The sequence below is a fragment of the Strix uralensis genome, chromosome 3 (genome assembly GCF_047716275.1).
Source record: "Strix uralensis isolate ZFMK-TIS-50842 chromosome 3, bStrUra1, whole genome shotgun sequence".
Classification (NCBI taxonomy): Eukaryota; Metazoa; Chordata; class Aves; order Strigiformes; family Strigidae; genus Strix; species Strix uralensis.
The window spans coordinates 53,314,241-53,337,126 of NC_133974.1; the positions used below are offsets into that span (position 1 = coordinate 53,314,241).

The 22,886-nt window shown below is 40.9% G+C and overlaps 1 protein-coding gene across 6 annotated transcripts in view; it reads right to left on the minus strand.

The window, feature by feature from the left end:
• Nucleotides 1–22,886, minus strand: part of FYN (FYN proto-oncogene, Src family tyrosine kinase) — a 136,460-nt gene that overhangs the window by 112,066 nt on the left and 1,508 nt on the right. Inside the window, exon 2 of one of the 6 annotated variants that reach the window (XM_074862315.1) lies at nt 18,906–19,011. The exons of the other annotated variants lie outside the window; for them this stretch is intronic. The gene's annotated coding sequence lies outside the window, so the exon portion shown is untranslated. The remainder of the gene's footprint in view (nt 1–18,905; nt 19,012–22,886) is intronic. 6 annotated transcript variants of the gene reach the window in all.

Sequence of the window (22,886 nt, forward strand, 5' to 3'; positions counted from 1 at the left end):
CCTTTTTCTTTTTTTTTTTTTTTTTTTTTAATTTTACTCTCCCAGGCAGACCTAAGAAAAATCCCTTATACAGCAACTTTTGCTCTCTGTACCACATCCAATTTGCAACTTCCAGATAAAAACTCTCATCTTTTCTCCTACCAGTTTAAACTCCTGCTGCTAACTCTCCTAGCCCTCTTAATCAAGCATATTTGTCAATGTAGTTGCAAGTATTTACACTGCAAACATATGTGCTTGGTAAAGCAAAGGTACATGCAGGAGTACATTGCCAAACAGATTTACAACTTGAACGAGACATTAACCTCCCTCCTGCTTCCCTCTCCCCAGTTCAATCCCTCTCCAGGGGCTCATATCCTCCTTCTGCCTGCAGCCACCTCCATGCCTCTTTTTCTGAGCCACTGTGTCCTCAGCTTGGTTCAGCCTTTCCATATCTCAGCATCTTCACCTCTCTCTCATCAGATTCATGCTCAGACTGGGACAATGCGAAAACCATTATCCCACTCTTTAAGGACAACACAGGTAAAACAAAGAGTTCTGCACTGCCACATCCCAAGCAGGCACATTCTGAAATATCAAAATGTGTAAATTGCATTTAATTATAACACAACCAAACAGCTTTCTGGTCAATGAGCTTATGGCATCCCCTGTGGCTTTGTTAAAAACATTTTGACTTCTTGGCTTGAATTCACTCTCATCTGTATTACACAGTGTTGTGGGTTTTACATTTGCTTCAAGGGTGTGTTTTTTGCTTTAGCTTCAACATTTCTTCCTTCTGCAGACTCTCTCCTGTCCAGGCTGTATTTTCAGTCTCCGCCACCTCCTCCCTAGAACCTTTTCTCAACCTTTATTAAAAAAACCCACCCATGTTCTCTTCCTCACCTCACCCACGCTCAGACAGACGCCCGCTCAAACTCCCAGGCTTGCTTGTGATCTGCTCTACTCCCCCAAGCTCCCTGTAACACAGACGGGTGGGGGAAAAAAACACCCAAACAAGCCCATGTGGACACTGTTGCTCTTCCTACTTAGAAGAGCAGCACTCCACCAGTTATACTTTTCTTTGAAAAAAGGGCTGGCTGTAGCTATGTTCTCCCAGAGACGATCAGTCCACCCCAAGTAGAGAAACAGGTTTTATTTCCAAATAAAACAACCTCCACTGAGGATGGGAGGAAAGCAGCACAGAAAAGGAAATATTGCAAACATACTGTTTCTAGTAAGTCTTTGTCAGTGGATCTTAATTTCCTCACTCCATGCAAAGCCTACACTACCAATCCACTTAAATGTTATTTTGTTTGCAAGAAACAGCACCTTCTTCCTCACCACTGATCTCCTGACTTCAGCAGGCTTGTAGAAGGGTTCACAATCCTTTTACTGTATACTTCATTAGCTTTCCACTTACCACTTCAGCTTTCTCTGAGCTCTAAAGATCAGGAGATACACTACTAAAATGCAATTTGCTTGCAAGTAAAGTGGAATAAAAACCTGCAAGTCCTGGTTATTCCAGGGCTTGTGGCTGGTGCTAAGGTCCCTCATTTTGTGGATAAATACTGCTTCAAAGACTGAACAGCACAAGCAACATCGCCCCCAGACTGTTCTGCTAACACCAGTTCTTCCCTGAACACAAAGTCAACGTGGTTTTCATGCCGGTTCACTCCATGACCTCTCCAACAGAGCGGTGGTCAGACACTCCAACTAGCCTGGGTGGCAGCGATTTTTGGGAGTGAAGACAGTACATTGGTATCGTAGGCCAGTGGATTGGAGGGGTAGAGAGCAAGGAGAAACATACACAGATAACTTGAAATCCCTTTTTTTAATCCTTCTGATCCTTTAAAATGCTTGGAAATCATAAAGACATGGCATTTCCTTCTTGTAAACTTCAGCAGAGTTTTGCAAGCAAGATTTTCATTGTATTGAGACACAACAAGATTGAAGTCTGGGCTTCATTGAACTCCACAGGTAGAATGAAAGCAGTCTTAACAAAACAACAGATGGTAGATGGCAGAAAATTTCAGTTACTAAATAAGCAAAACCCTCCATACTGTGGGCATCTATCATCTTTTCACTGTTTTTGTGGCACAGATGCTTTGGTCACACAATAGTACAGTATGTACTATTGTAATCTTGCTTAGAAGCATCTTTCCTGGACTCTGAGGCAAGTGGACTAGAGCTATATTTCATACATTTTTTTATCGAATAATTCTTCCTTCACATGCTGTTTTAATGGATGAGTGCCTCCAAAATGAATCACCACAAACACATACTACTGCAGTGAACCAGTGCAAAACCAGCACAATAACAATCTTAAATAAAAACAAGCAAAAAGACAGAATAAGACCAAAGGACACTATAGTCCATTTGGGAAATGTTTCCTGCAGCTGGAGCGAGAGAAGCTCCCCACAGCACTAACATCTGCACAAGCCAGAGGTAGAATTTATTTCCCCTTCTCCCCAGAAAGAAACAGAGAGGGAGGGAGAAGAGGAAATGGCAGACGTCAGATAATCTGTATTTTACACGGACAGAAAAAATGACAATGGAAAAGACCACTGTCCTCTGGAGACTGCAGGAAACCAGTCACAGGATGTGCCCCTTCAATTCAGTAAGTTAAGTGTACACTCTGGCCGCTTGTGCCCTGAAATACAAATGGATTTTTCTTAAAGTTACAACCACAAGCAGCATCACATTTTGCAGACCCTCTTACTATTTGTATGTTAAAGAATATGAATATATTCTTAAATAAATATATTTAAGTCTAGAAACAATGATACAAAACCTGTTTGATGTACATATAGCACTTATGACCTGGTTTACTTTGTTCCATTAAGCCCAAAGAAGAAAACCTCTCACAGACACATCTGACCTGTTTTTTTCTGTTTAAAGAAGCAAAAACAAAATTGCAAATCCAAGTTCCATCAAAAGGCTTTCACGTAACCTTTTCTTAGAGCACAGTATAAATGTTTACCCACTTCTCTCAAAATGTCATCAACATCGTGTTGGGGACACGCAGTATGGGCACTGAACCAGCTTTTATTAATACAATAATGTTAATGGGTATAGGAAATGGTCAGGGTTTTTTCTTTTCTTTAGACTCCTGAAAGTGTTTCATCAAGTGTCCAAATACTTCTGACCAAGGACCTTCTGGGATTATTTTTTTTTAATTATAATTCATAAGCAGCTTATACAACCACAACAGGGATTATATGAGTCAAATGCTATTTTGTGGCTTTAAAAATATTTTTACTTCAAATAAAAGTCAATCTCCAACAAGATCTCCTCTCCCCTAACCTCCTCTAACAATCCTCTCCCCTCTCCTTCTAAAAACCAAAGTGGCAGTAACAAAAAAAAAAAAAAAAAATCCAAAAAACAATCAAACAAAACACAAAAGAGGAAAAAAATTAATAACCTTCAGAACTCTATCTGATAATTTATCAAGCCTGTCATGTTTAAAGAAGTTTTTATAACACTGAAAAGCAGAATTTTTCAAAAAACAAGTTAACTTTTTTATTCATATTTATAAAATTTTTCTGTCACATTGTCAGCTGTTCAATGACTACCTTTATGCCTTATATTTTCGTGCACTCTGTCAGTACAATGAAAAAATTTCAGTTCAATTTAACAAAGGATTCATTTACAAACACCTCATTTAGCAAGTAAAAGTTGTATGTAATTTCTTGGTTGCATGTCTTCTGTGCATCTTATAATGTTGTTTACCAGCACAAGTGCATTTCATAATACCCTATCACCCCCATTGCAAGCACTCCAGAGACTATTTCCCTGAAGTCTCTTGCTGAGAGTTGAAAAAGGACAAAAGGATTTAATGAGTTTGTGCTTTGACATGGAGGGGGGTCCTCCAACAGTTTTGAGAAGTGTTTTACCATTTATTTTTAAACAGAAGATAGACTAAGTTATAAAGTTAAGAGAAATTCACCTGAGAGTATTAACTGTCAAATGAGATGAGGGAAGTGAGATCATAGGACTGAAGCTCTTCACAAAAATGCATGAAAAGGGGTAGTGATGGTTAATTAAGATTGTGCTGATAAGCGCCAGAAGTCAAGTTCTCAATTTCCCCTACACCTTTCAAGTATAATTAGGTTTAACAGAGTAACAGTGCTGACAGACATGGGATTGCTTATGTTATGACTCTGCTTTGTGTTACCGGTAAAGGACAGTAAGGTTTAATAATATATATCCGTTAGAGAGCTGCTTCACATTCTTTAACTGAAGAGCTCTTACCATGGTACAGACCAGACTTCTAACTATTAGTGTTTAAAAAAAGAAAAAAAGTCACTTTGGTTACCCAAAGCCACATGTATGAGCCAGATAGTTAGAAAAATAGAAGTCTGAGTTGTAAGATCCTCCTGGGTGCCAGGCTTCCTCGCAGTATAAAACAGAGTCTCTAACTCACTCAGAAAGCCAACCTGCGGCTCAGACCACTTCCCCCCTGCGCCTACAACACCCTCCCACCCACAGGAACAGAGAGGCAAGGAGCCTGCGAACGCCTACAGTCCCAACAGCACCAAATTTCCATTCTGCATTGTGCCTTTCTGGTTTCTCGCTCGCACAAAGGCTGGTTTGTCATCTTTGCCACAAGCGCTGCAGGCAACAGCAAATTGGTATGGTTCACATGTGCTGACTTGCAACACCAGTTAGTAGCAAGACCTCTCCAGTTATTGAGTGTGCTGCCTCATACCTGAACAATATGAAGCTTCACTCCTCACCTTTTGCTCCTTGCCCCTCCCATCCCGTCACTGCAAATTTGTACTCAAAGATCAATTACACATATTTGCGTGACAAAAATATTAAGGTTATGAAGTTATAAACACAAACCGTAGACTTTCCAGAGCTGCTATTGGTTGTGCCGCTTACATTTGCCTGCTCTCCTCCAACACGTCTGTGACTTCACTGTGACGCAGTTCTTAATTACACGATCACACGGAACAGAAAGTTTTCCATAAGAGCACAGTCTGTTTTGGTGCCTAAAATGGCTGATGCTTATTCAATGTGGTCATTTAATACTTTTTTTTCTTTTTGACATTCACTATCATTTCACAGAATACTCTTTCCAGCCTGCTCTGAAAACACAACCAGTTCACTCATGGGTCCCTGCACTGCTCAGCGCCTGAGTTTTCCCTCAAAAAGCATGCATTTTTTTTATAGCATCCAAAGACACCAGGAGTATTATTGGCACTTTATGACAAAGAGAAGATAAATTTAATAAAAGTGTTCTTTATTTAGGTGCCCAGTTTGAGTCAACTGAGGCCTGACTATTCAGTACACTCACAGCATTGAGTCCACTGACTTCCTTTGCAGTTGCACGTACGTGACACTTCCTCAGTCACCCCACAGTCTATCAGCATGTCTACGCAGCCAAATAAGTCACTTTTCATAATGGTGTGTGCTTAAGTGGATTTTTTTTTTTTCCAGATGCCTAGCAGATCCTTGCCTTTTCCTTCCTACAAACTTCACTACCTCTACCTCTTTCACGTGGCACCTCCCAGCTCCTGCGATAGATGAAGCTGTGATTCAGCAGGAGGCAATCTCTCCTGTTACTGTCTTGGTCTGCTCCTGGGCGCACTAAGGGAAGTGGGGTTCTTCTCCACTGAAAAGCCCAGGATCACATCACGTAACTAAAACCCAAACTGTAATGCACACTAATGCTGCAAGCTCTTACACATCCTTGACTTAAGAAAAAAAAATAAATTATGGAAACGTTCTTTGAAATGAGGCTATTTTAAGACTGTTAAAAGCAAACTAACCTTTCCCATCCCTTGAGAAATTTTCATCACATGAGTGCCTGTGATTAATCAGCAGGCTGATGCACAATCTCTCCTTTTTAAGCTCAGGGAGAAAACTGAAAACTTCATGCTGCTTCTATCTCTGTGCTAACCAGAATCAAGGGGGATGGCAGAGGGGTGCACAACACTTCATTTATCAACAGATTTCATGGGTTGTTGCTACCAGCAGAAGGGAAGAACCCAAGCCCTCAAATCCTCAGTTCAGTTACCTCCAGATCAGACAATAGAGACTCTGGAATACATGACTTCTTCCTCAACCTGCTTGAAGGTCTTTTCCCTGCCGTGGCCTGTGCAGAGAGGCTAGACAAATCGATCAAGTTGACTAAAAAGGAGAGAGAATGCAAAGGGGGTACACAAGCAGCCTTGAAAGATGGAGAAGGCTTTTACGAAGAAGCAAATTTTGCACAAAGTGACAGTATATTTTACTAGCATGAGTAATGCAGGCAGGAATAACAGAGAGGCTTTCATGACCTGTGCCCTTTCAGTCTTCTGTTTCACCACATACACTGAAGATAATAGAGATGGTCTGTACAAATACCGATGTCAGCTGGATATTAGAAGCTCTCCAACAACAGAAGTGTAGAAAAGAGCAGTTGGGCATGTTGGAGATGCTCTTCCCTTGACCCCTCTGGGATTCAGTAACGACCTGTGTTCACTGTGTCCTAACTCATACCGTTAGGGCAAGAATGATTTAAGATTCCTCCCCATCCTAAGTTTCGACAACGCACAACTTTACGTCAGTCTCCGAAGTTGTTCTCAGAAAAGCAAGATTCATAAAACTTCACCTTGCAGCCGCCTGCCCCTATTTCAACATGCCTGTGTGCTTTGTGGTTTAAGACCTAGCCTGAGTCAATGCTGATTTAAATACATACATGTTATGGCAGTAGTGGATACAGACACTACAAAAAGCCAAGTGAGATACCTGCTAGAGATTATGGGCAGGTACTACTCCCACTTAGCACCTATTACTGAACACTGATGACATACACGCTGTAACAGCAGCCAGAAAGCTCTGGGCACGTGTTTGTAACTGAGCTGGCAATAAAAAACTATCCTTTGCCATACCAGTACTTAGGAAAAACAATTTCCCTTACAGAAACAGTAGGTTATTAGTACAGCAGTATTGGCAATACTTTAGGACCAACACATCTCCAAACATTTCACTCTCCTTTATGAGGTTTGTAGCAAGTCTCTCTCAAATGGCAGTAGAGCTATTGCAACTGCAAGCTCCTAACTCTCTGAAGTAGCTGTGAAATGATCTGTTCTGAACATGTATTAGCAGCCTACACAAATGTATAACACAGGGAAGATAATAAAAACAAATTACTATGTACATGATATTTTCCTTCTTGACACTTCTGCATAGCAGTTTAGGTGAAGATGACTGGGAAGAAGGGGTTGTGCTAGCTGTGAGTAGCCAGAGCTAAACCCACTAAAGTTTAGGGTGCCGTCATCTCTGTGGTGAGGGTAGATGTCCATACTGTATGTGCCTGCAGCTCAGCCAGCCTACAGCTGTCAGGATGCCTTTGCACTAAAATGTCAGTCCAGGTACTCTAGTAATGGCAGTGTGGACAGATGGACAAACACCCACACCCCCCTTTACCCTTTTTGCCAAGAGCAAGGCCAACACCGCAGTCTGAGCAAGCTGCCCAGGCTCAACCAGCCTGTGATGGGCAGATACATCCCTTCACCTCTCTCACAGGCTCCTGTACTTAACAGGAGGGTAAAACCAACACAAACCATCCCTCAGTGTTAACTATAAAGGTCTGACGCAGAGCTCTGTACAGAAAAGCGCTACTTCATCGCAACCTACGAGGGTGGCAGACTCTTGCAGAAGGGCAAGCCCCAGAACAGTAACAGGTTAAAGAAGAAAAGAAAAAAAGCACAGTCAAATCTTTAACATATCCATTAGAGCCCTCACATGGGCAGATAAATCCCTTTCACTGTATCAGTTTAATATAAGAAAGTATCAAATTAAGCCCAGGTGGCACAATTTACCCAGCCCTACTGAATGAGAACTAATGCAGGATGCTTACCCACAAAAAATGAAAAGAGTAAGAGATGGTTAACAAAACTGACAAATCATCTGATGTTCAACAGTGACTCCCAAGAATCACTAAGTTTCTCATCCCCCTAAAACTGTAGCAATAGGTTTCTTCCTCTCCCCCCACTCCTCCTTCCTTCTTTTTCTCTAGAGGATGCATTTATCCTGAAGAAGACCAGTAAAAGCAGAAGAAGCCCAGATAAAAGCAGCATGTTGATTGGTACCTTTGCTGCTGTTGAAAACGCAGAACAAATGAAGGGTCAGAGCCTGATACCCTCAGAGGAAAGGGCTGGCCCTAGTCAAAACTGCTAGATTAAAATGCAGAGATAGAACCCTCAGCCTAGAAACAGAATGAGTTTTGTCTCCTCCCCTTTCTTCTCTTTCCAGTCCCAAATTTCTCTTATACCAAGTATTCCCATAACTGTCACCAAAACCAGACCAGCAAGACCTTAAACGGACCAAGCAGACAGTTCCTGGAATGAAGAATAAAAGAGATAAAAATGAAAATTAACTTTTAATATGTTAAAAATCCCTATTCCTAGGAAGAAGAGATTGAAAATTAGTTTTACATAGTCTGCGTATTATCCATGTGAATTTAAATATAGTAAGGCATTATTTCTGGTTACACACAAGTCAACCATTTTTCCAACAGACTTCAGCAGAAACATTACTCAGATGCAGATGCAGTCAACTCCTGTCACTAAAATGCCACAAATGGCTGGTAGAGCAAGTCTAGGAAATTGCTGGGTTTGCCTAGAAGGCAAACTGGCTATCAGGTTTTAAAATCCTCTATTGAGCATTGTGAGTTTGAGCGGCTTAGGTTACTTTTGCTCTATAAAAGCCGGATAAATAACTCTACTGACAAAGATTCTGCATTTAAAAAAAATTTGTTACTTCAGGTATTGAGTGGCTACAGTTTTAAACTTCCTAGAAATAAGGGTCACTGAATTTAAGTACCAAGTTGTAATCACTGGGCCAACAAAGCTTTGCTTCCTAACAATGTGTCTTCCTGTTCCACCCCTTACTTTCTAGTTGCTTGGATCCTTGAGCCTTCCCCTTCACCCACCCTTTTCTTCCATGTCTGTTGACACCCTAAAGAGATGAGAGAAGAGCTAGTCGAGCAAAACGTACGTGCTGACCCAGTTTGGCAGCACTAAGTTGGCTGACATCCATAAGCACTGAATTTGACTGTCTCTCCAGGAGGGTTAAAAGCATCCTCTGTATACCTGCCTCTCCTGAAAGAAATTGGTCATGAAGATCATTCACAGCTGCCTTCAAATTTACTCCAAGAGATCAAAAGCTGCAGAAGTTTGAGGGACAAGTGAACAAACTGTGTAAGGCTTATGCCTACAGGAAATCCAGAATATATAAGAATTCATGCTTTTAACATTTATTTCTTTTCTAGATTAAAAAACACACTACACTAATACTTTTTAAATTTTGCAATATACAGTCAGCTGTATTATGTGGTCTCTCACACTACAGCAAGGGGGACAGGAGACTGCAGGTACAGTTTCAGGAAGCCATAGAAGTGGCACAAATCTTCATGTATTCATTATGTAGACCTGAAGAATTTATTCTACTTCATATTTTAGGCTTAGTTGGTTTGATAAATGTTCTTCCTAAAGAAAGCAAATTTGTACACAGGGAAAAAATGAAATGGTATTAAAAAACAGAAACCCAACCCACAGATGCCAGCAAGGAGCTTAAAATTTATTTTGGGAATTCTGGCAACTCAGCATAAATGAGCTCTCATAGGAATACCAAAATTAGGTTAGCAGTTTCTTGTGAACATCAGGTAAAGAAAAAAAAAAAAAAAGAAGAAAAAATATCAAGAACTTCTGCCAAGAAGGTTTATGCTGCTTTTTCAAGGCTCAGTCACTGCTAGCTCATTAAAATCATCATCCAGGTCTCCCTCCCCTTGAGTCAAAAATGGGTCAGATTCCTTCTTTAACATGTTCTCCAACTCCCCAAAACCCTAAGAAAAGACTTCAAAATCAGTTATCTACATATGCAGGCAATGGCATGTACTATGCCTCTAGTCCAAGCATGTGGCACCTACTCAGATTTAAGTGCACCAGCAAAGGTAATTTGCAAAATGAAGGTTTAGAGATTAAGTTATTTGAGACCCTCCTTACACTTTTTTTTGTTTGTTTAATATACTGTATCCCTTCCTTTGCCTCTTTAGCAAATGTGATAATTGGTATTAAGTTGCAAAAAAGTAATTCTTGACAAGATTGTTTTAGGAATTTCCAAGTGTCAACCAGAGGGAATAAGGAGCCATCTTGAAACAGCAGTCACTACATGATGTGCTTAGGATCAAAAACTAAGCGGCCACTTTTCAAGTGGTAAGCCACCACAAGCTTCTCAGAGAATAAAGTCACAAGATGATGGGAAAAAAAACCCAAGAAACTGACTCACATCTGTAACATTAAAGTACCATTTCTGACCTTTTTGATTCATACACATATTGCACACAGGCGGCGGGTGTGCTTGAACAGCCCAAGGTCAGATATCCTGGAAGGCATCTGCATCTTCGGGAGTGTATGATATTTGGCTGGGGGAGGGGGGAGGAGTTGGTGGGCTTGTCTGAGCAGCCCTGCTAATGCTTTAACTATTGCAAAACAGAGGCAAGAAAGCGGTTATAAATTGCTTATTCCTCCTAAATAGCACACTGGGATGGCCTCAAGTGCCTCATACTGAGCAATGCCCCAGCTTTTACCACTCCTTTTACAGAGGCCTTTGCTTCTTCAAATTTTTTTTTTTTTTGCCAGAGAGATTAAAAATGATATACAAAGAAGTTAGTGTATTGCTTGGAAACATCTGCCAACATTAACAGAAGAAGAAAACTGAGAACATTTTTAGGATCAGCCTCTATTACACCCATCTATGTACCAGCAATTTCAAAACAGCATATATTAGCCACAAATGAACTCTACCAACAAGTCTTCCAGACAGGCCAATCAAAATACATATATTAAAAATATCTGAGTCACACTGGTGGAACCGATCTCCAACATGATTTGAGTATCTTAGATTTAATTAGAAGGTGTTAACAAGCACACACACATTTATTCCATAAGAAAATGAGAGCAACCTTTGAGATCTTCAGTGGTGGCTCCCACCAGACTAGGTTTGACCTCAGTTGCCCAATGAACCCATGTAACATCTCCAGCTCCAAACTCCAGCCCTTTTTTCTTCTCCTCCAAAACCACTTCAATATTTAAACATTTGGGGTTGGAAACACTTGCTTCCAGTCCTGTCACCATCTGAATTTTACTCAAATGAGTGGTCAGGGACAGGATGTAGCAGACTGAAGGTGCTGGTATTGTCTGGAGTAGGTACTCATCTCCTGTGCTCAGTGCTGCTGCCTCATCTCTCTGAGTTTATACCAAAACAATATACTTTACACTCTTTGGAGAAGGACACCTTCTGTGACTTCTCTAGTTTGCTAACAATAAGCTAAATTATCTTGCATAACCTGTTTAAACAAATATTAACTATGAGCTGATATACATCCCCCTCATCTTCCCACTGAAACTATTTTACTCAAGCTGCCACTGAGCACCAGAAAGCTGGTGAGCTTTTCACATAACTTAAATCAAAACTGGAACAAAAATTCAAAATGCTTTAAACTCTCACTGTCTCCCCCATGAGAGCTTATATACAGCACCAAGAGACACTAGATTCTGACTAAAATAACAGCAGATAAATAAAAACACACACCCTCCTCAGATGCTCAACTCACCTGAGCATCCATGGCAAAAGCCATTCTCCAGCACTGCCAATAGTACCCAGGGAAGGTCCATGTCCCCGAGGGGTCCAGGGGGTGCATTTATTACTGTCAACAGGTAAAAGTCCACATTTCTCCACATAATACAGGGATCAGTTTAGTAGGAAGCCTCCACTTTGGTATATCTCTTGCACACTGTCCTTCTGCTATGCAACGATGCCTGGGTAACCTGAATGAGCTCTTTAACCCAAGGTTTGTTTCCGTACCAGGAGGGGCTTCTTACTCACCTCTGAGCCCAAATCAACTCAACCTAGTGACAACTGTACAGAGTGAAAATATACAACTAATTCTCTGGAGTAGGGCAAAAAATAATCCATCTTTTTATTTTTTAATCGCCGTGAATATAAGCAGTTCTGCAGCATTATTATCAGAGCATTGTGAACACCCATTAGCTCAAGGATAAACAGCTCATTTGTGTTGGGAGATGAGAGGATTTGCAGGCAAGGCAAGGAAGGTGAGCAACGGAGAGGACTGAGGTAAGCAAGCATGAAGACAGGATTGCTGTAAGCAGGGTTATGGGAACAAAACAGGTGAAAGAGACCTCTAAAAGAGCCTTTGGTGGCCACAGCCAGTGTCACAGAGCTAGAACAAATACCCAAAGAAAAATTGCAGGAGGAAAACAGTGGTGGCAACAACCAGAGTACAAAAGGAGACTTTGAAGAAGTTCCCTGGTGGGGACAACTGGTGAAGGGGGGAAAAAAAAAATAAAGCCTGACAATTTCCCTCCCTTGTCCACCTTCCCAGCATAAACCTCTCTAACATCACTTCCTTTTACACCCACCGGGCTTTTAAGGCTTCTTTCTTTGGTTGTACCAAAATACCAAGGAGGTCCTCGACACACAGCAACCACTCAGCCTAGCCACCTCCCTCACCACCAGCTGGCCAAGCAGCAGACAGTATCCACCCAACACCCCAAATGCTTGCCTTGCCACAGCTTCTTGGGACCCAGAATTTCCTAAGCTAAATACTAATATCTCATACATTAAAGCAGGCATATGCATGTAGAAGACTTACACCTTCAGCTGCTCTCCCACATTGGGGCATGAGGACGTCAGAGCTAGGTGATATGAGCCATACACTCCTCGAAGCAGCAGCAACTGCAGCACAAGTCTCATGTGCATGGATTTGGTGGTCACTGTGGGTTTCTTTTATGTTCTGATTGTTCTGTTTTTTTTCAGGCAAATACTAATTTAAGTACTTAAACCATTAACCATAAAATTTTCATTTTGTGTGCTTGAAAAAAAATGTATAAAAAATAAAAATCAAATAGTGTAGGAAGATTAAACCTTTAAAAAGCACAGACTATAGTTAGTCACATGTACTTCAGTCACCTATAATAGCGCAACTCGCAATGACAGAGTCTCAGAAATCTAGTGGAGAAGAAACACCTTCTGGGTATAAAATCTTAAGCACATGTTATTGTCCAACAGCTCCCATGAGGCTCATCTGGGTGGCATGCCTGTTATTTCAATCCTCATATTTGTTACCAAACATTAACTTTAAAGTGGGTAACTTCACTAATAGCTAAAGTACCACCAGGAAAACAAACAGAACACACAAACAATGCATCTCTTTGCATATGCTGTTTACTATGCATTTTCTTCACTGTTTCACCAAAATAATCACTGCGATACAATCTTATTGCTTCAGGTTATATTGCTGTATGCAGCACAAAAGTCAGGTGCAAAAATTCACTGCAGGGAAACGGAAACCTTCACAGTTTTGTATATGTAAACACTGGTTTGGTCATCTGCTTCATGTCATTGAAGCAAAGGGCCTTCTCTGTTCCAGCTCTTTTTGAGATGACAAAGCAGCCCACAAGTACTCCCCTGCAAAGGAGAGTTTCCACCACTCCAGCTTGAAGGAAGTCAAGGCAACTGACAGCAACGGAAGATCTGGCACCAAATAAGCAATTTAATTAGCTGGCAGGTGGAGGGAAGTAATTATTCCTCTCCATGCAGCATTTGTATGACCACATCTGGAGTATACAGTCTGGTTTTGGGAGTCCTGGGAAAAGAAAGAATGACATACTGGAGTAACTCCAGTGGATGGCCACCAAGATGCTGCAGCACTTGTCATACGAAGGAGAGATCAAGAGAGCTGGGTTTGTTCAGTGCATCCTTGGAGATACTCAAAACCTCAATGAGGCCCTGACTTTGAAGTTAGACCTGGCTTTGAGGTTAGCCCTATTCTGTGCAGGGAGATATTTCCAGAGGTCCCTTCAAACCTAGATTCTTCTGTTTAAATTTTGAAAGGAAGAACAGCTCATCTCAGAGAAGTCAGAAAGACTATTAAAAAGTAGTTTAATAGAATAACTATTTAAAAGTACTTTTAAAAGAGAAGTCTGTTAGCTGTAGAGAGAGCTCAGTTACAGAAAATAAATTTTTACAATATAATTGGTGGATGAAAAGAAAATAAAAAAATTGTAGGTGATCATTCCTTCAAACAAAACTAGGGGGTTTTGTCACCCCTAGGTTTAAAGCATGACATGAAAGAGTCCAAAGCTACATACTTGTCACAATATACACAGGTTTAGCAAGTTCCCATACCAACAATCAAAAAGTAAATCTACATGATGTGGTTTGACTGTCATTTTTGACATATTTTCTGAGAAATTATACCTCACAGTGGCAACATATCGCTGATTACAGAAGAAATTCTTATTATCACAGTTTGGGGTGACTACATTATTGGTAAACACAGACTTGTTTCCCTTGCAGAGTTGTTCATATCTGCATTCTCTTAATGTTTGTGATATTTCACTTTTGGAAGAGAGTGATAACAGTGGTCCAACAGCACTAGGAAATCTACAGAAATGTATTAACACTTCAAAATTAAATTTGAGACAGCAAACCCTCTAAATCAGTTTACTTTAACAAGATATCATTCATCAAGAAGTACTCTCCCACTCTCATGATGACATAATTTGAATGGCGATTGCATCCTTCTTTAAAAAAAGACGACTGAAAATAAATGCTGCATACAACTGCAGCGCCATGTCATTTTAAAGCTTGTGGATAGCTGTTATAGATGGTGCTCCTGAGGAACATAATCACTCTTCCTCAACAGGGCAGATAATGAAAAAAAAAAAAAAGATGATGATTTCTTTTAAGTTTAGTAGCAATTTTTAAAAAAGCTAGTTTGAGTAGTCTTTGGTGCTGTGAAAATGAACACTCATCTAGTTAATCCACTCTGTCAGGTCATCGCTCTCATGTCTCTTCTTTTTTGTGTCAAAAAGTAAATACACCCTCTACAACACCACACGCTGCTACACAGATACACTCACAACAAGTATGAACACATCATGGTGGTCCTGGAAGCAGTGCAGGCACATTAACATGATGCTCCTCCTGGGCTGCTGAGCCTGTCCTGACTCTCACACACAAGCTCTTCTGTCCACCTTGGCATGGTGCCATACAGACGTATCCCAAGTCTGAGGCCTGCTCTACCCAAGGAAGTAAAACCAAAGCAATACTTTTTTGACCTACCATCCACATTCAGATCGAGATTATTCTCAGTACAGTCCTGCTGTGCCACATTAGCTCTAAAAGGATGACAACTATCTTTTGTAAGAAACAAATTTACATGGTGAATCGTGGAGGAGTTAACCACAAAAGCAAAATTTGGCTGATTTGTTTAACACCTACAGCTATACAGTCAGCTTCATAAAGCAGAACTCTTTTGCATGGGAAAGAAACAAAAAAACCCCAAACAACGTAACCTTACAACAGTTCAAATTAAGACTTACTAAAAACCTAGCAGAGACAATGTCACCTCAACCTTTATAGTCACCGAATCACACTGATGCCAGATGAAGTCCACAATTTAAAAAAAAAAAAAAAAAGCCTATAAATGAAAAGTTTTTTAACCTTTTACAGGACTGGCAGCAAATTGTTCTGAACGTCATCAAGTAGTGCAAACCGATGTGCCCCCTGTCCTGTCTGCGATGACTGAGGAGGATGAAGAGGGACACAATCTTTCCCTGCGCACACTGTCCACAGGCCTATTTGTTCCTTTTTGGCAGCCCCACTTGAACATTAGGACAAGGAGTTCTGCAGTTTTTAAGCACGTCAGTAATGCTGCCCTAAGCAGGACAGTCAGTCAACGTTCATCTTCTACCTCCCCCAATGCACACAAGGTCATTTTTGACCTTCAAATGTAAGGGAGGTTTCTTTCACAAAGTCACATTGTTTAGCAGCTCTCTTCTCAGCCAAACTTTTGGGCTCATTCCTAGAGGATGGGGGAAACTCCTAGAGAGGTGGTCAAAAGCAACTGAAGCCAACACTATGTGTGTTTTTTGAGAGCAAACAGCCTGTTACACCGAGAGTTAAATCTGGCTCTTCATCTTGCCAGCTTCTGTACACTGACCTTATGCCAATTGTAGGCTGACAGGCTTACAAAGTTTTTCAACAGTGATTACAGCTAATAAAATGGATTGCATTAATAACATATGTTTGATTTTTTCTTTTAAAGGCAGTTTGCCTCAGTCTTTCTGAATAAAATAGGAAAGAGATTACAAAGTAAAAAAACAAACAAAAAATCCAGTTGCTATTCCTCCTCACCTATCCAAAGTACAAGGTCTTATGAATACAAGACCATTGACCATTCAAAGACATCTGGAGAACTTAATATTTGGAACAAAAGGCCTGCATGTTTGGCTAAAGGCTTTAAATGAAAATTAAGAATGACTTCAGATACTGTGCTACTGAAAGGGATTAGCTTTAAATAGTTTTATTCCTTTTTGAAGGGTGAGACCACCAAAACATTATCAATTAATTTGGAAATAGGACCTAGAACGTCTCTTGCTGAAAACACCAATTCAAATGCTGCCCAGAGTAATAATGACCAGAAATTTCATAATCTGTTGGCTATCTCCTAGCCGAATCCCAGAAGGGGATTTAGGAGTTTTCAGTTACTTCCCAGGAAGGCAGATGAGCCACAGAACTGGCATTTTTGCTGGTCTTCAAACAAAAATCTTACTGGATGTGGGCTCCTTCTCTGTAATCTTATTATTCAGACCGACCCATTTTCAAACATCATTAGCATACAGTGACAGCATGCAAGAGGACCTGTCCACAGAGGGGTCTAATGACCTCTTGCCTGTTTTTAATCTCACCATAAAAAAACCCCTCCACCATTAACCTTCACCACTAAAAATAAAAACTGTATATAAATGCTCAGTGTAAGTCAAGAAATAGTCTAATTGCCTAGTCAGACAATAGAGGTTTTCATTCCGAGTCTTAGAGATGCTTTTTTTTTTCCTGGAAAAAAATATATCATTGCTTCCTAGTGAGAGGCTGCTCACAAATTAAAACCCAGTCCCAGAAACAAACAAATATTCTTTCTTTTAACAGTCTGAGAGCTATTTTCTCCTACACCTGCTCTCCTTCTCCCAGGGTAAAAGCAGCTGGCTGTAGGATGTAACCATTGCCACCCTCCAAACAGCCAGTCTTATGCTAAATCCTAAGAAATGACCAGGTATGGGATTAAGTTACCACAGAAGAAGGAAAAGTAGTTCTGGGGAGATGTGATACAAGTCCAGAAGTTAGAAAATAACAGACAAGTTTCTGCTGTAATTTTTTTGGACAGTTAGCACAACCCCCAGAGTCACAGGATGGTGGTTGATACAGAGATAGCTACAGCCCTTATTAACATAATGATGAAGCTTGTATGGGCTAAAAAGAGAGAGAGAAAGTCCATGAGTGCTCTTACTGTGCACCTCACTGATGGCCTAGAGCTGACATGAGGTTGTTCACCAACATGGCTGCTAATCTCAGGTCCAGCTAGGTGCCCAGCGCTCTCATCTCCCAGCACAATGCTGCGATGCAGCACACTATTTGCAGCTTCTGGCTTGAAGAACTTCTGAACTAACCAGTAACAAGTCTTCCCAATTATTTTGGGCAAGAGCATCAACTTCAATTATAATCCCCAGAGCAATTTTGCAGTTTAAAGGTCAGGCACAAAGGGGCTGCTCAAATCCCTATCCAGCCTGGCCTCGAACACTTCCAGGGAGGGGGGCATCCAAACCCAGCATATTTGTAAAAAAAAAAAAAAAAAGAAAAAAACCAAAACAAAACAACAAAACAATTATCTGTACACTGATATCAGGAGCCAAGATAGGAACTGCATGATGTTCCAAAGTCATGCCCGGAAAACCTTCAGAGCTGCCTCTTTTGTAAGTGGTACAGCTGCAAGTCAAAGATCAACGTTACGCAAAGCGCTCTTTCACACACAGGTTGTTCTAAAACAAGGGAGGTTGGAAGGTCTTTAGTAATACAATAAAAAGCCTTCAAATGAATGTTAAAGTTTATTTGTTTTAAAAAACTCAAAAATAAAATAATAGAAATTGTAAAGAAAAAGGATGGAAGGAACCACCAGATATGGTCATTAGAAAACCTCATGGAACAGAATTGTTTTTCTTAAAAAAACCTTGAATGGGTATTAGTCTTCATTCTCATATGCTGTTTAACATCTCTGTATAGCTTCATATAGCAAACTGAGGCCTAACAAGATAAAAATTATCTGGCAATAATATTTTCATCTTGGACTCTACCAAAAAAGCTCAAGAACTATTTTGGTCAAATCTGTTAACATGGGAAAACTGGAGCCAAGAGGAAAAGGACAATTTCAAACAGAGAAAATATTTCATCCAAGTCAAGTCAATCATTTGAAGTTTCCTCCTTCCTCCTCCAAAAATCACTAAAACAAGAGTTATTTGCATGTGGTGCCAAACACTTCTTTTCCAGCAAATGTCCTCACTCACACACAGAAGAGCAGCTTCCTCTGCCTGCTTCAATCAGCTCTTCCCTTGGTCTGTTCAATGTCCCTCCACCCCAGGTACTTTTCTGCTTCTTCATATGTTGTGCTGGTGCTATTACCATCACTTTCAGCTTCAAAACCAAATTCACCACTGCAAGTGACATAGCTTTAGTGAATAAACCAACATTTTTCAAGCATTCTGGAAGCTTCAGTACGGATGGTGCATTTTGCCTGCAAAACGTCTCAATTTCAGGTTAAAATAAATTGTTACAGCTCTTGCACAGCCAAGGCTTTAGATATTTATCTTTTAGAGCTCCCAGAGCTGTTCAAGGCAGCATCAAGGATGCGAGGAAGCTCCTCCCCAGGCCATCCCAAGAGCTGTGAAGCAAAGTGTATTATGCAAGGTAGAGCCTTTGTTCAGGGCTGGCTGCTGATAGTGTCACCAACCATGGGGCCATCCATTTTGGGGACAGCCCAGCAACTGCTCTCACAGCACAGGATCTGATACTATTAAAAGTACCTCTGGATCCTTTGAGGAGCTCTGGCTGGGCTGCTCAGAGCACTGAGAACATCACTCGACAGCTGCTTCTCAACATCCCTCCTTTCTGGTTGTAGCCACGAAGTACCTAAAGCAGGATGGGAAAAAGCATCCAGTCACTGCTGCCTCCTAAAAACCCCACCAAAATAAAAGAAAATAGATAAGCGTAGAGGGGTGACCTTCTCTGTTCCCATCAAAACATTCTCACATCACTGCTGCCATGTATATTTGATCATACTAAACCACGTCTCGATGTGAAGAACATTAACTAACTAGCTCTAAGAACTTATGTTACTGGCTTACTCAAGTACGACTTACTACTCACAGATACTCTAGAAAATTATAGCATGGAACAAGCAGCTTTCAGAGGTGCAAGACTTCCCTGAATCAAGAGAAGGTGTGCTGAAAAACATGGGGTAACTTCTCCCCATATGACCTTGTTACAAAGTCAGTAGATCCATTCAAGTTGAGATGCCTTTGATACAAAAAAGGAGCTGCATTTTGGGAAGGACAGCAAGTTTAAAATTCATTTGCTGTCCTCTCCCCTGTTTAAAAACATGATTTCACTCAGGCCATCTAATTCAAATCAGTTGATATTGCCAGGCTATCTTTCTGATGGCTTTCTGATGGCTTTTTGAGATCAAAAACACTCATTCAAATTCATGGTATACAAGGAGTGGAGCTGGTCAGGAAAAATCTGACAGTCATTTTATGCGAGAAAATTCAGTTCTATCCATATCTGAAAGCTCTGTAAAACTGTTGCTGACTTTATACTTCAGTAAAAAGTCAAGATGTTAAAGGTTCTATTCTGTTCCAAACAGGTGCCAATATTTTGAGTTGAACTCCTTGCTTTCATAGAAAGTTACCACTCAAAACAGTCAGAAGCAAGATGAGGCGACATGTTTTGATTGAAGTAATTTTATTTTTCACTTCCCCCAGTAAAAGTGCTGATATTGTTCAGTTTTGTTCCCGTTCCAAGTGAAGGAAAGTTTTGATAATCCTTCACAAAATGTCATTGTTTTCCTGTGGCCAATGGTAAGGAGAACAACGGGGTGCTTCTCCTTGGCTGCAAACTCCCATAAGATCAGGCCTGTTTCTAGTTTCAGGGCTCAAGGACATCTCCCAGAGACAGGTTTAACTTGACCACTCTCAAACTGAGAGGCAGCTTACCTGTCTGAAACCAAACCAATGCTTGAGCACATTAAGAAGTAAGACTGCCCTACAGCACAGCGCTCTCTTTAAGGAGCATCATACGCTTCTCGGATGTACCAAAACAACTTGAACCTTTCACATTTCATCTGGACCTGTTGTTTTTTCCATCTAGAAGTCATGCACTAAAGGCAAAACCCATGAGGCGATGCAAATGCTAGAAATCCCGATTCTTCTACACATGCTATTGAAATACAAAGTACAAAGCTTTTTTTTTTTTTTTAATTATTACTATCTTATGAAAGCAGGTTAAGGCTTTTAAACTCTAAGAGCAAGCCACTGTGGTACCAAGTAAGACACGCAGCAGGCAGGCAGATGCAGCACTGGAGTTTCACCGCCTTCTGAGGCACTTTGCATTGGGGGGCCCTGGCAGCATCTCCCCTGGCACACCGGCCGCTTGGAGTGCAGCTCTGAGGTGCACACCGTGTTCAGCAAGGTGCAGCAAGCAGCTACATCCCTCGCTCAGGGATGAGAGATCCACAGGGTTTGCAACCGCCCCGACAGCAGGGCCTCAGGATGCTCCACACTGAAGCATGCAAACCCTTTTCTGGGTTTTGCTCCGAGTAAATCGCTGACTTGCACGATACAGATCTGTAGGCCTTTTGTCACCAAAGGAGTCCTTAATTGCTGGATTTTAATGAGACTGCTTGGGTGAATTAGATTTGTCAGTTCAAGTCCTGGTTTTCAAGCAATGGGCCAAAATTACTTGTGAAGACACTTCTATGGGAGCTGCAGGGACAGGAAAGGGACAGAAGTTACTGGTTTTCTCTGTCTCGAAGGAAGGTCACTTTGACAATACACACTGCCAGCAGCAGACCTGCTCATAAAGCAAATTACAAAGTGCTGTCCATGACACAAACAAATGCCATATTATACATTCAAAGTAGTGCCCAAACTGAATTAAGCAGAACTTTACAGAACAAGTTTGAATCAAATATTAATATGCACCCCAGAGAGAAGAAGGAAAGGAAAACACATGCGTGCAACTCTTTCTCTCCCTGAAGTAAAAGCACTATAATGCAGCAAGACAGCAAAGTGAAGACACTGGTTAAATAAAAGTAATCAGGCATAAAGTGGCCAACAGCTCTAAGCCTTCCTTAACACAACTAAATATATGATATTGTAGATGTACCATGTAACAGTGTTAAACCATCACAAAGGCACCAGACAGTTTTCACTCATCTAGCCATGATTTTTTTATGCTGTAAATCCAGTGCAGACCGTACCATGTCCAGATTAGTATACTGAGCTTAATTCAGCTAAGCCATAGGGCCAGTGGCCACAGAGGCCCTCTCCATATTAGACTCCACCCACGCATTTTGGATTACACTATTCAGGCATTTCATGTAAAGGTATTGTGAAATCTAGTATAGTATCTCAAAGATAACTAGTTCCTCAGCAATGCTTTGTCCTACTCAAATGAAATAAAAAATTGTCAACAGGTCCTAAATTTTAAAGATACTTAAAATGAAAATCATTAATAAGCAACTTCTCTGTACCACCTTCTTCACTTCTGCCTTACATCAACTGCCATGCCCATACACCACCGAAGTTGTTTATCCCTCACTGAAGACATGTCCTTATTCAACATCAAAACAATTTCCAGAGAAGCCTGTTCAGGGTTTTATACTTAACTGGTATTTCACGCCACTACATCTTCCACCAGCAGGCAACACAGAATTTCTGAAACAACATGCCTGAAGCATAAACCACAAAACACCACAGCCAGTGGCCTACCATTAGACAACCTCATATTGGAAATTCTTATCTTTGCTAAAGATGAGCCATGCAGATGAGGCAGTAATTTGTTAGAGGTGGAGAAGAAGCAGGCTTACAGGCACCCTCTAAGAGGCATCTGAACGTTTCAGCAAACTAAGAGAAATCTGCAGCTTATTACCAACGGAATACAAATTCTAAAGGCATTAATTAGGCAATCTTCCTTTCTCTTTTTCAGCAAAATCACAACTTTGTGGGGTAAAAAAGGCTCAAGAAGGAACCCATTGTTTTTTCCAATAGATTCCCCTTTGAAAATTGTTCTTAAAAACTGTGAAAAGGCACCCATCTACTGACATTCATCAAGTGTTACCAGTTTTCTGGGCATATACATCAAGGCACTGAAAACTCCTGCATCACTGGGGGGAAGGTAATAACCTTTCCACTTTACTGATACTAAGTAAATGTTCAGTTGTAAAAATGAACCTCTCTCCCCTCCAGTTTCCCACTGGGTTAAGCAGTGGCTGCAATGGATGTAACTGAGAAATTGGAGATGCTGCCTTCCCTCCCTTCCCACTCTGGTATTTTTCTTCTGGCCTCCTTTGTTCACTTAACAGAACTTTGTTTGAAGTGTGTTTTTACTCCTTCGCTGCATGACAAACCCACACAGTCAGAAGACAGGCTTATAAAAACCACAGATCTCCAGCAGGGAGCTCAACGGTGGGTGTAATATTGGACACAGCTCTCCATTCATCATGCACATTCTCCGGATTTCAAGTTGACAGTGTCCCTTTAGCTTACTGTTCCTCCTCATGGGAGATCAGACGAGTCAACCCTAACAAAAACACTTCCTCCACCAGCATATAAACAAACAGATCTTCACCTGCAATTGTTCTAAGCCTCAGCCACAGAACGCTAGTTAAAAAGATATCAAGACAAAAAAAAAAAAAAAAACAACAAAAAAAACAAAACCAAAAAACGATGGGGGTGTGGGGAGGAGATACTGGAAAGTGTTACAGCTGCAGGGATGGTGGAAGGAAG